The sequence below is a fragment of the Salvia splendens genome, chromosome 5 (assembly GCF_004379255.2).
Source record: "Salvia splendens isolate huo1 chromosome 5, SspV2, whole genome shotgun sequence".
In the NCBI taxonomy this organism is placed as follows: domain Eukaryota; kingdom Viridiplantae; phylum Streptophyta; class Magnoliopsida; order Lamiales; family Lamiaceae; genus Salvia; species Salvia splendens.
Genome location: NC_056036.1, coordinates 16247413 through 16262890, shown reverse-complemented (window position 1 = coordinate 16262890; position 15478 = coordinate 16247413).

Below are 15478 nucleotides of genomic sequence, written 5' to 3'. Positions count from 1 at the left end.
ATTGCGTACACGTGGCTTAGTGCAAGAGAAATTGGTGACATCAATTTAACTTTAAATAAGTACAATGCATGTTTCTTAATTATATCAGCATACAGCAAACGTAGATGGACCTTTTGGCTTTTGTCCTTGTTAATTTAGATTAGCGAATAAGATTTTGGCTTTATTTGATTAATTAGTTAGTTAAAGGATGTGGAACTATGGATTCATTGTCAGCATAATCTAGTTAGTTACTGTCTTTAGATACGTTCAATTTTTATTTGTTGCTCTACTAATTATATATGCTCAGAGATAATTTAGTATTCGAACTGCCTATTGCATCATGAATGTTGTGTTTAATCCTATTTCCACATATATTCATGCATATGCATTGTAGTAGTATTATACTAGTAATATAAATTTCAAACTATTAGAAAGGATGTAGGAAGATATTTTATCATTTTTCAAGAACCACCAATCTGCTACCGCACTATTTAATTTTGCTACATTTTGTCGCTTTATATGGAAGATATATTCATATTGGAATGGCCTGAAAATTATAAAGAAAATGTCAAACTATCAGAGGATAAATGGCATGAAACTAGCAACATATTAGTGGATAATACCAGACGGCCACTATTACTATACAATAAAATTATTGATGCTTATCATTTTTTAGGTAGTGTGGCATATGAAACTTGCCTTCCTTTCTGCATATTTATTAGTACATTATATCATTTAAAAATATTAAAAAACACCTGTGTTTGGCTTGACACTTGTGGTGGAATCATTTTATCATTTTGGTACGTTCTTTCATTTCCTTTTTTAGTAAAAGTCAACACATTTCTTCTCACTTACTTTACTCTTTATGTTATCTTCATCTCTCTACATTTTTTCATTCTCTACTTTATCTTCCTTTACTTAACTCACTTAACATAATTTTTCTTAAATCATGTGCTGAAAGGAACCGTCTCCATTACCACGAAACGGATGGAGTATAGAACTTCACTAACCTAACCTAAACAAGCATTTCATATTCACCTTTGTTTAAATATAATGCTTTAGTTTTAAGTTTTAACTTGTAGGTAACCAATATATCCAGCAAATATTTTCCTGGCATAATTTTCTTTGGCGTGTGAACTCTCCGATGCTATAATTAGTGCCGAATAACATCTTTGAAAAATAGTGCTGAAATAATGTGACAAACTTGCCAAAAATAAGAGAGTATGAAAGCATCTCCAAGTACAGGGTAAAGGGAGAGGTAAAGAAAAATAACTACCATATTTATTTATTTTTTATAAAATTTTATGCTCTAATGGAAAAAATATTTGAGGAGTTATTATACTTTCTTTCATTTTGAAAAAGTATATTTAACTCTTCTTGGTACAAAAGGTAAACAATTAATTATTTCTATTTACCTTTTAATTTATCTGAATTCATTATTATTAAAAAGGTATAATTATCTTTTTAAAAAGATAAATGAAAAATATAACCTTTCAATTTACCATCATTGGAGATGCTTTGATAATCTTATTTAAGATTCCATAAATTGGTGAAGGGGTGGTGGGGAGGCTAATGCACATTAGATTGTGCTGTGCAATTCAAACTGAATCGTTTTACATGATACTCCAATTAGGCATTTTGTAGTTTATTACTCTCTTTCATGCACTACGCATAAAATCCAATTACAAAATATGAATTAATAATTTAAAAATATATTTAATCTATCTTTGAAAAATATATTAAGGCTGAGAAAAAATTTCTTAAATCCTGAATGATAACCACAAATTACAAAAATCAAATCATTTTAAAATAATCAATAGAAAAAAATAAGTGAAAGATTTTAAATGTTCAAATAATTTTCATGTTAATAAAGATAAAAAATATATTCTCATATGGATGATTAAAAAACATCCAATATTATACTATGACATTTACATTTTTAACTGAAAGAGTATTATTTCAGAGATAATATATAAATATTTATAAATTGAAAAATTAGAAAAAAAGGAAAAAAAATATAAGTTGTTACAGTAACTCTTTACACAACAATCTTTGAAAAATAATTAATTTTAACTTAAGACCGTGATTAGTGTTACCCACGGTTCCAAAACCGGCGGTTCCGGTTTATAGGAATTCAGTTGCAGACCGTGAGGCTATTTCATGGTTCCGGTTCGAAAACCGGCGGTTTCATGGTTCGGTTTTTTTTTCTATGTAATTTAAAATTTGGACTTATACAATAAATTGGAACAAGACAACGGATAATTTAAATTGAAATAAGACGAATAAGGTGAAAATGCTATCAATTTTATTGAATTTGAGTTGTAACGGACAACTATACATTACAATTTACAATACATATACAAGTATACAACATACAACAATGTAATATAATTTACAAGTGTCGTCGGAACGTAAATAAAAAAACATGAAATGGGGGGATAATGGATGAATTTGAATTCAAAATAAAAAAAAATTGAATTTCAGAAAACCGGCGGTTTTGGCGGAAAACCGTCGGAACCGTCGGTTCGGTCAACAAACCGTCTGCCTCGTGTTCCGCACCGGAACTGAAAACCGCCGGTTTCGCGGTTAACGCCGGTTTCCGATCCAAAAACCGCCGGTTTTGGCCGACAAAACCCGCTGAAAAAGTTGCCCCCACTGCCGCCTCGGTTTTCTCACCGGAACCGTGAAACCGCTGGTTAACCGGCGGTTCTGAACCGTCCGGAACCAGCGGTTCAGTGACGGTTTCGGTTCGAAAAATCTTGAACCGGAATCGGACCGCGATTCCAAATGCGACGTTTCCGGTTCGAAAAAATTGACACGGTTAGCAACCGGAACCGGAACTGGAACTGGTGGGCATCTCTAACCGTGATACTATTTTTTAGTTAAGTAGAAACTAATACTCTTAAACAGATGTATAGACAACTACTGACATGGTAGAGTCCTACAACAATATTCTAAAGGGCACACGAGAACTACCAATTAGAGCATCCGCAATGGAGGATGTCCCGCCGGACATCCGCGCGGGACGTCCGCCATTAGGCGAGGGAGGGGCGGATGCAGACGTCGGCTGCGGACACCGCACATCCGCGGCTTTCCAGCGATGTCCGTCGGGACGTCCGTCGTTGCAGTGCCACGAGGGACGTCCCGATTTTTTTATTTTTTATTTATTATTGCAGATGTCTGCCGGGATATCCTAGGGGATGTCCGTCATTGTGCAGTGGGATGTCCTTATGACGTGGCAGTGCAGTGGAAGGTCCTTATGACGTGGCAGAAAGTGTTTTTGGGAAGTCCACCGGGATGTCCTCTGGGACATCCGCACCTTTGCGGATGCTCTTAGAGCATGGGTCGACGCGACCATTGGAGGATTGTGGAACTGTTCATTGCTAGAACAGCGGAAGCACGACACGACAATGTCAAACTCACTTAAAGAAATATGATCATTTTGCATATATATAAGTCCCCCTTTGGGAACCTATAGTCCGGTTTCTATCAAAATAAGAAAAAAAAAACGAAAATATATATAAGAGAATTTTGAATTAGTAAAGATTTTTTCATCTTTATTTATGTATAGATATTAGTGTATACTGTACTTATTATTAATAAATTAATAATCGATTAAAATTTAAACTTGGTCTTTACATTTATTGTTTAAAATTGATTATATACATTAAATCTGTTACTTTTTTTTGTCCTAAACATATTCTTTACCTATGAATATGATACAAATTCAATTCAATTAAAAGATTTAAAATATTCACAAATATCATTTTTATTAATTGGGACTAAATCACATAGTTTGAAAATAAAAGACAATACTTTTAATATATAGGATAAATTTTTTTTTGGAGCAAATATAAGACACCAAATTTAGACTTTATTCACGTACTAGTAATTTATTACGATTCCACTGTCTAACAATCTTAATGGGAAATAATGTGAATAAGTAAAGTTTTTTTATAGGATAATATGGTTACTAACAATCTTAATGGGAAATAACGTGAATAAGTAAACTTTTTTATAGGATAATATGGTTACTCTATTACAGTAATAGTAGTATATATATATATAGGGATGTATTCATATCCTTTTTCCATTTTTTGTTCTATTATCCAACTGAATTTCGGCCCTTCATTTTCAAGATATGATGGCCGAAAATAATGCCTCTTGAATTTAATTTAAATGATTAAAAAATTTGAAAATGTCAAAATTGAAATACACAAATTAGTTTGTTATGGTAACTTCCTTGATTATCTCTATCAAAGATCTCAGCGGTTATTCTCCACGATTTCACGCCACAATCTGTCTTCTCTCCCTAAACTTTCAACGTCACTTCTCCATTGAAGAAGACATGTTTGTCTGTTTTTCTAAATCGAAGAAGACCAGGTATATTTAGTTCACTAAATATACCGATTGGTGGGAGGTCTCGGTCATTGCTTTCGTATTTACTGAATAATGGAAGAAGGTAATCAATTTTTTGCCTTCATTGATTATTAATCCGAGTTGTTAACTAAAATTCCGATTTGTTGGATTAATCGATCGTTGTAGAATCAGACAGCATGTATTGTTTTGTTGTGTTACACAAATTCATGAGTAATATGAGATTGACTGTTTTTGATTATTTGGCGCACGTTTCGTGTATTGCCCAAGGGTTTAGCAATTCTTGGGGCTAGGTTGTAGTATGTTGTAAGTAACAAAACCGTCGTCAATGTTCACGAGTTTCAGTCATTTATCTAGGATTTAGATATCATCTCGGCTAGGTAGTAGTTTTAATTCATAAACATAATGGACATATATTACGTTGTAATACTTTTTTTACTCAGTAATGGATGATTTATGATCTGTAATGTATATGTTTGCTGAGCCTTTTTTTTGTGATTGGCCGTGTTTGATTGTTCGGCGCACGTTTCGTGTATTTCCCAAGGGTTTAGCAATCCTTGGGGCTAGGTTGTAGTATGTTGTAAGTAACAAAACCGTCGTCAATGTTCACGAGTTTCAGTCATTCATCTAGGGTTTAGATATCATCTCGGTTAGGGAGTAGTTTTAACTCATAAACATAATGGACATATGTTACGTTGTAATGCTTTTTTTTACTCTGTAAAGGTTGATTTATGATCTGTAATGTATATGTTTGCTGAGCCTTTTTTTGTGATTGGTCGTGTTTGATTGTCCGGCGCACGTTTCGTGTATTCCCCAAGGGTTTAGCAATCCTTGGGGCTAGGTTGTAGTATGTTGTAAGTAACAAAACCATCTTCAATGTTCACGAGTTTCGGTCATTCATCTAGGGTTTAAATATCATCTCGGCTAGGGAGTAGTTTTAACTCATAAACATAATGGACATATATTACGCTGTAATGCTTTTTTTTGACTCAGTAATGGACGATTTATGATCTGTAATGTATATGTTTGTTGAGCCTTTTTTTGTGATTTTAAACAGTGGTGGTTGTACCTGAATGTTCTCCAGAATTGAAGCCCGTCGTCGGTCAGAAATTCCATCACTAGCTTTCGCTTTTGCGTTTTACGATGTATATGCCCGCGCTATTGGTTTTGATGCGCGCAAACAAGGAATGAGCTATGGAAGGGCAAGAGTACAAGTTGATGTATTTTGCACCTCACAACATTATTGGATTTTTTTTCGGATTAGTCTTATGAATCAATTCGTTGTCTTAGTCTTATTAGTATTACCACTGTCAATATTTTATACATAATATTTATGCATTATTATTCTGTTAACGTACATTACTATTACTAAAGTTGTACATTATTGGTTACTAGCACTTAACTTACTGTACATAATTTTTCGAGCACAATTCATTATTAGACATATTCTGTACATTATACATTGCATTATGAAACTGTTAATGTACATTATTATTCACAGACACTTAATGTACTCTACATTAATATTATAGTACAGTTAATTAATAAGCACATTACGTTCATTATTCGGTTTATTGCTTCCATTATATTCAGTTTGTTGTACATTATTAGTAAAATACAGTTAACTTGTTCTACATTATTGTCCTCCTATTTGCCATTATTATGGAGTGACGTTTCATTATTCGGTAATATACATCAATTACATGTTTTGAGTTAATGTCATCATACACTAATACCCAAAAATGATTTTATTTGCAAGAATCACACTACATATTGTTTGCTGAGCCTTTTTTTTTCTTCCTCTGCTAAGCCTCTTCATGAGCGGTAATTGTCTCGGCCTTTTACTCGGCCAAACTCTCCCGGAATTTGTGTGCAATCTCAATGGGAATAACATCATCGACCGCTTCGTCAATGTCCAATCTAGGCTGCTTCGCTGCTATCCAACATACAACATCAGAACATGATTATAATGGAATGTATCAATATTGTATCGCATTTATATTAAATAATGTATAATACTTGATACATAATGTACACAAGCAATCAAATAATGCACAAATGAATATTACACGAAACTCATTCGCCCATGTACACAAGCAGTCAAATAATGCATAATACTTGATACATAATGTACACAACCAATCAAATAATGCACAAAGGAATATTACACGAAACCCATTCACCCATATACACAAGCAGTCAAATATTGAACAAAGGAATAATATTTGATTAAACCGACTGATCTAGCTTAACCAAAAATCATAATGCACGCCACTGCTTACAATAATGTACAACTACTCTAGGAATTCTAAATGCAAATGCAATAGATTGCTCACCTGCACCCTGGATTGGTTGAGTTCTTGAAGGTCTGCCTATTTTCGTCATACTAGATATGTGAGACGAACGAAGAATCAACAAAAATGTAAAATTTCCTCTACATAATCGCCCAATACACAATTGTATACCAGTAAATAATTACACATTCAATAATAGACAGAACCCTAACCAAAATGAAAATGCTTTTATGATTACAGAAAATCGCGACCAAAGCGAGTTTGAAAACAGTAACTTTTTTGGGGAAAAATTAGTGAATCGACGAGTAGGTGGTGTGGTAGGCGGTGAATATCGGCGATTAACGGTGGGTATTCAGACGAAAATTAACCTTTTTCAACCCTACCTTTTCGTTGCCTTCAACTAGATGGTTGCGCACTACGAGAGTGAGGTTTGGACAGTGAAACGGACGAAAATCGACGCTCCCTGTAGATTTCCGGTTGCTTCCAGTGGCGGCTAGGGTTTGGAAAGTGGGGGGAATTTGGGGAGACGATTTGCAGTGATGGATTGAGGGTGAGACGTTTGGAGTGAGAGAGAGAGTGAGTAGATGGAAGGTCGTAGCAAAATCCCGCTTAATTTCCGCTCCTTCCGTTTTGAGTGGTTTTTGATTCACGACTGTTTTACTATTTTACCCATATAATGCACAGATTAGGCCTAATAATGCAACACGGGATCATTTATCAAGTTTTCATCCGGTCCGTCCATCTATCTAATCTAATGGTTCACATTAAGTAGGAACTTAACTCTAAGGGAGCAAAAGGACCTTAACACTCCCATAACTCTATATATATATATATATATATATATATATATATATATATATATATATAGAGTCCCCTTATATGCATAATACCTATTTAATGTAGAACTAGAGACTAAATACTGACCATTAGATCTAAATTTTGATGGCAGAGATTTAACTCACTTCATCTTTAAGCAATATTCATCCCGTTATTGAAATAGTTCAGCCAAAGGGTAGCATAGTCATTTGATAACTTAAGTCAAACACAGTAAATTGATTCTGCTTAAATCACGGGTAAATGAATTAGGGTAAAAAAAACCCCACCCCTCAGCTTCCCCCACTCTCTTCTCCCCCAACGCGGCGACGCAAAATTCCAGCCGCCTTCCCTCATTCCATCTTTCTTCTCAACCCTAGCCATGCGCCTATTATCACCATGGTGGACACGAGGCGGGGAAAATTGAATGGTATTTGTTGTCTTCACAATTGTTACAGTCTGCCAAATCTTTACAAACTAATCTCTAACATTTTGGTTGTAGATGAGCGGATGTTGCGTTCCAGAACTTCATCCGGTGCTGGTGAGTTCAGATCATTTGTTAATTTAGTTCAGATATTGTGTTTTCTAAATCTGTTTTGACACAAATTAGTTCACTACAGTAATTTACTTCAGCTTTTTTGTTTTCAAATTCTCGTTTTTCTTCTAATTAGTACAACCACGACCTTCAATTGGAACAAGTAAACCGCGACGCCCTCCTAAAACAAGGTCCGCCCCAAACCCGATTGAACCAAACCTTCCAGGTGAGCTAATCCCAATTCTGGAATTTACTTTTTATTCACTAATTTTTGTTTAATTTAGTTGATTAAAGTTCTTGTTTTTCCCTCAAATTTGATTGAATTTGTTTGATCAAATATGTTTGTCTGATGTAACTGAACTTAGCAAATTATAAGATGAAATATGTTCAAAATCCGGTGAAGTATTTTTTTCCTCAATCAAGTGAAATTGTTGTATTGTGTAATGTATGTATCCTTATCAGTTCTGTATTCATTATAAACTTGAGTTGATGAGTTGATTTTGACTGTATGATGCTCTGGATTTATCACAATGTATAATCAAGTGACGTGTGAAGGTGAATCTAGTAATGCATATAATGAAGTGCTCAATATTGGATTAAATATGTACTCATGAAGAAAGTTCACTCATTCAAGTTAGTGGTGATATTTATTGAATGAAGGTTTTAAAGATGGAACTGAATGTATACAACTATAAGATGAAGTCTTGTCAACAACAGCTGAAGTATTATGAAATTATAAGATGAAGTCTTGTCAACAACAACTGAAGTCTTGTACAAAGTTTAGTCTTTTAATTTAACCCTAAAAGCCATTTTCCAGTCTTTTAATTTAACCCTCTTCACTATTTTCCGGCTGTCTTGAAAATCTGCCACAATTGTTTGATCAAACATAGAGAGGTAGACATGTGAGTGATATTGGTCAAATATGTAGTGAAGTTTTGTTTGAAGTGATCTTGTATAAAGATGAATAAATTATACCATAACATGAAGTAATTCTTGTAAGTAATTTGTTGTATGAAATTTGATAAATTTTTGGGGTGAAATGATTTTTTATATAATGAAATAAGATGGTTATTAGATTACATAATTTCCTATTCTGATTATTTAACCGAATTAATTTCATTTAAAACTGAAAATTTGTTGGTGTGATAAAATGCACATATGTGGTTTGGGAATGAAGTGGTTTTACATTAATGTTTAAATGAAGTGGTTTTACATTAATGTTTATTATCTGATACTTTTAGGAGCTTCAAAATTTGATCAAGAATGAGCTAATGAAGAAGGGAGGTCTAAACGGAACAACGACAGAGTACAGAAAGGCAAGGACAATATAAACAATGATGGGAACATAGGTTCTACTTCAGAAGCCGATAATGATCCTACTTCAGGAGCCGAAAATGCCAAAGGTGTGTTTTATTAACGTATAATTGTAATACATTCTGTATGATTATCCATACTGACCATAAGTCTTTATTTTAGGATCGAAGAGAAATAGGGGAACGGATGAAAAGTTTGTTCGGGAAGGTGCCAGAATAGAGAGGATGGCAATGCCATGGAGGACAACAACTAATGCTGAAGATTGTGGTGTCTTTCCGATGAGACACATGGAAACATACAAGGGCGAGCGCGTGGAATATTGGAATTGTGGGATAAAAAACAAGCAAATGAGTACTGCAAAGCTTGAGAGCCAAATACTATTAAGCTTTGATGAATAAATATCCAGTCAGAATGCCTCAACAACAAGCGCATAACAACAGGATACTACGCAGAGGCAAGCAGAAACATGGACATTGATGTTAGAAAAAATGATAACAGTTTACCTAAAGAAGAAGTGATGTAATAATTTGGGAATGGCACAAATTTTTCCACGGATTTTATTATTAGCTCAAACTAATCAATACTAGTATATTGTCAAGTGCAGTTATTAGAATTTTATAAGATAAAGTACTATGATTACATGATGAAAAGATTACGGTACATAATGAGTAGATTATATTATGGGATTATTATGCTGCTGGATGCATAAATATGGTTATAAGATGAATTAAATTTACTATAATATGAACAAAATATTTTATGAGATAAATAAAACATAAATAAACCAAATAACATAAAGAGATCATTATGTATAAAACAATATTCATCATACAGTTAGATTCGTTCATCCACCTAAACCATAAAAAGAATAGTCTAAATATTTCATTTATTATGAAATCAGTTTCATTGAAACTAAAAAATAGATTCATCTAAGTAAAAAATAAAGAAGTTCAAAAACTGAGACATTACATCAAGACATAGTAACAAAAGGGACCATGAACTACTTTTTTGTGTGCTACTCCTTAATCTTTTTGCAATTTCTGGCATCATGGTTACCAACCTCGCCGCATTCGGCACATTTACGACTTGGCTTCGCCTTCAACTTCATAGCTTGCTCAAGGCGTGTGAGAGGCCGTCTTCCTGAACCATTTGGGGAGGACATTCAGGGATATATGACACTGAGATAAAAACAAAAAAAAGAAAAATTAAAAAAAATTCAGTTTATCAATATATAAGAACACTGAATAAATATTCACATTATTAACTAAAAGCTTTCATAAGACTAACACATAATAATGATTTTATTAACATAAAATAGCTAAAAGGTTTCATCCCAACAGCATATAAAAACAGATTAATTGAAACTAAGCGAAAATAATAATAAATCAGAGATGATAAACAGATTTTGCATAGAATAACACACTCCATACAAAATGAAAACTAGTTCATTACGACGATAAAAAGTTTCATTCGGTATGAAAAATAATTCACTGCTACGAACAAAATAATAAATTAATACACCAATCACTAAAATAAGCATTCAAAAACAGGATATCATAACAAACTTAATTAAAATCGATATAACTGACCTGGATCGCCTTCTTCATTCTCGGGAGATTCGAAATCAGAATAAAAAAGCGAGCCACCAACCGGAGATTGTAACTCATCGAATATTGTCTCATGATTGTCGTTAATATTTTCTGTAGAAGTAGTTCCAAGTATGTTTGCTGCTTCGGAGAAAATTCAATTGTTGGAGAATGATTGCTCGAGTCGTCCATTGATGTTCTGGTGATTTGCATCCTAGGCGTAATGGTGTTTGAAGAATCCATACAACCAAATCAATCTATAACAAATAAGAAGAAACAGTAGAGACTGTAGTTGAATATTGTGACTGGGTGGAATTGCAGATTTAATTTATGTAGAGAGATTGGTGATTCAATTCTAAATGATCGTGATTCACATAAAAAAGATGCAGATATATTTTCCATAATTAAGTTGCATGAATGAAGTTACCAAAATAACTGCGTGACTAGTGGAGTTCCTAAACAACCCTTTTGTAAGATTAATTGAATTAAAAATCAGATTTAATTGATAGTATTGGACCGTTAGATTCCACAAATGGGTGGATGGGATTTGTTCTCTAGTTCGGTCTTTAAAATTAGTTCGACATTGAATACAATCCTATATATATATATATATAGGGTATATAGGAAAATGATATATATATATATATATATATATATATATATATATATATATATATATATATATATATATATATATATATATGCTCTTAGGGTCCTGTTAGGTTGAGATTTTTTAGCTTAATTGAGAATTGAGAGGTGTATAATTGACATGAATTGTATATGTAGTTGATATTATATATGTGTAGTTGATATGAATTGTATATGTAGTTGACATGAATTATATATATAGTTGACATGAATTGTATATATAGTTGACATTAATTATATATGTAGTTGAAAAAAGATTTGAAAAAAAGTTAAAAAATATTTATTAAATAAAATGTACGATGAAATTACCATTCTACTATTTCATAATTAACTAGTTTTACCACCCGTGCTATGCACGGACCATAAAACTTCTAAAAATTTCTAAGATAAATGAACTTAAAAAAAAGTAGACAGACAAATATTGTATGATTATGCTTGCAGATGGAGAATAAATGTCTAATAAAAAAAACACATTGTAAATATCAAGACAAATAAATAAGTGTCTATTTCCAATGAACAAATAATTTTTTTGAATTTGAAACGCATATATGAGTGGACTAAATAAAACATAATACAGAATAAAGATGAGATAATGATACTTATATACATACATTATACATAAATAAATAGTAAAATAAGTTCATTAAAAAAACAAAAATTCATAATTAGGAAATTACGCAAATATCAACAATCCAATAGTTCATAAGTTTTGAAAAACTTCTTTATAAACAATGTTAACAGAGAATCACCATTGCCTTCATCTTCTTCATCTTTACACACCAAAATCTTCAAACCTTCACGACTTGTGACTCTTGATATAACAACATATAGCTATCCATGATTGAAAATAGGTTTTCTCAAAAATAATCCAACATGAGAGAGTGATTGACCCTGACTCTTGTTAATGGTCATTGCATACGACACAGCCAAAGGAAATTGTCTTCTTTGGAACTTGAAAGGCAATCTCGGATCAGATGGTATTAAGGACATTCGAGGAATCAACACTTTATGACCAATATTATGGCCACCCAATACCCCTCTAACATATAATCACCTAATCGTGTAATTATCAATCTTGTGCCATTACACAACCCGTTTGACAGGTCTATGTTCATCAACAACATCACAGGAGTACCAACTTTCAGCAACAATTCATGGTTAGGTGTACCAGAACACTTCAAATTATTCAAAAACCGCACAGAATGTATCTCAGCAAGACCATTTGATGTGGAGTCAGAGTTTGAAATACTATCAGAACTAAAGTAAACTCGACCTTGAGACTGATCCAAAGAAATCATGAATTGGTTAACCTCGTCAACTATCTCTAAAGTAGGAGCAAGTATAGCACGACCATGCAAACAACTAATCAATTCTTCAGGATTCATGTAAGAAGGATATATGTTTGAAACAATGGTTCTAAGAGGATCACCAGAATTTGACAAAACAATGTCAATAGGAAGTTGAATAGCCACTTCACCATCATTTGGACCACCAATAACACCATCTCCAACCGAAGCAACATAACTCTAGATATAGCAACATATAATTGTCCATGACTGGAGACTGATTTTCATAAAAATAATCCAACATGAGACAAAGATTGACCTTGACTTTTGTTAATGGTCATTGCATACGACACAACCAAAAGAAATTGTCGTCTTTGGAATTTGAATGACAACCTTAGATCAGATGGTATTAAAGACATTCGGGGAATCAAAACTTTATGACCAACATTATGGCCACCCAATACTTGTCCGTCATCCTCCATCACCCAAACGCGTAATTACCAGTCTGGTGCCATTACACAATCCATTCGAGTGATCTATATTCCTTAACAACATCACAGGAGTACCAACTTTCAACAACAATTCACGATTAGGTGTACCTGAACACTTCAACTTATTCAAAAATTCAACAGAATGTATCTCAGCTAAGCCATTTGAGGTCAAATCTGAGTTTGAGATACTATCAGAACTCAATAAACTCGACCCTGAGACTGATCCAACGACATCATGAATTGGTTAACCTCATCAACAACCTCTAAAGTAGGAGCAAGTATAGCACGATCATGCAAACAATTACTCAACTCTTCATGATTCATATAGGACAGATATATCGTTGAAACAATTATTCTAAGAGGATCCCCAGAATTAGACACAACAATGTCAGAAGGAAGATCAATAGTCACTTCACCATCATTTGTACCACCAAACGAATCCAACATTACAAACTCAGTAAATCTTTATCCCGAGCAAACAATTGAATATTTAGTTCTCGTCTACTATTTAGTTAATATAGAATATTAACTAAAAACAGGCCACAACAAAAATAAGTAGCCCAATAAATATAACACTACAACCCAAATAAGAATTAAACTAAAATCTCAAACAATACAGCCCAAATAAAGTAAATCATAGCCCAATTAAAAAAATCCCAAAAACAATAAAAAGGACCAAAATTTTTACCAACAATTAATACCAATACTTTATAATCTTAAATGATAAAATAATAAACTTACCTAAATCTAATCCGCTAATTAAAATTTAATTAAACCTACACATAAAATTAATAAAACAAACTATTTTTAATTTTGGAAAAGCCCTCTCTCTCTACGGAAACCCTAGGATTCCCCATAGTTCCCGTCGCCTCCATCTTCCTCCACCACCACAACCCCGGCACCCTCTTCCACCACCAAAACAAAATCTCCGACCGGCAACCGTATACGCTACACCAGATCTCCAAAGATACATCCTAAAGCACAATTAGATTTACCCTAATCCACGAAAATTTAAGAAGTTAGAAAAATATGTGTTATAGTTTAAAAAATGTATTAAGACGTTAGAAAAATATGTGTTATAGTTGAATAAAGGAAGCATATGGTATATAACACTTTATTAGATGTGTTTATATCCTTACACTATACATTTGGAAAACACAAAAGTAAAAAAATAGTGTATAAATTTGATCATGATAACATAGTACTCCATCCGTCCACTATAAGTACCAAAAGTAAAAAAATACTGTATAAATTACTTCACTACTATGTAACGTACCAAAAAATACCAAGTGGTTCTTAAAAGGATTTAAAAAGTACTCCTTATTTAGTAAATATATAATTTACTCATTCTAAACTACAAATACTAAATACATAAATTTCAAAAAAACACATATTTTGTACAATTGAATTAAACAAAAAATAATTTAACAAATACTTCTATTAAGTATATAGAAACACCAAATTATTATAATTAACTACAAAATTTTTATAAAATAGTTCAAAGTAGACTCTAAGCAATACCAACATATTCTAGAAAAGTAGTACAAAATTAGACTTCTATTATGTATAGATACAAACCAAATCATTCCTATTAACTATAAAAAAATAATATAAAAGTTCAAACAAAAACTCTAACTAATACCAAGATATTCTTATAAGGTTTTAGAAAAAACTCCTTAAATAGAAAATATTTGAATAAAAAAAGAAATGTCAAATTATTCTTCGAATATACTCCGTAATAAATAAAAAACTTGAATAATAAAAAATATGTCATATACTTTAACAAAAATGATGAAAACTAATCTATATTATTTTACATCATATTATGAATAAAATAACTTCACAAAGACATAATATATTCATATTAAAATACATATACTAAATACATACATTGCGAAATAAATAATAATTTAAAAATATTATAGTTTAAATAAAAAATATTAATTAAATTACACAATAATTATAAATGTCAATACACTAATAAATACCCCAATAAAAATTAAAACACATACCTAAACAAAGAATAATAGTGGCCCAATCGGATTTATTAAATTGGACCATCATACATATATAAAAAATCTTCTTTAAAACATAAAATTTACTCATTTCAAACTAAAAATACTAAATACATACATTCCAAATTATACAATACATC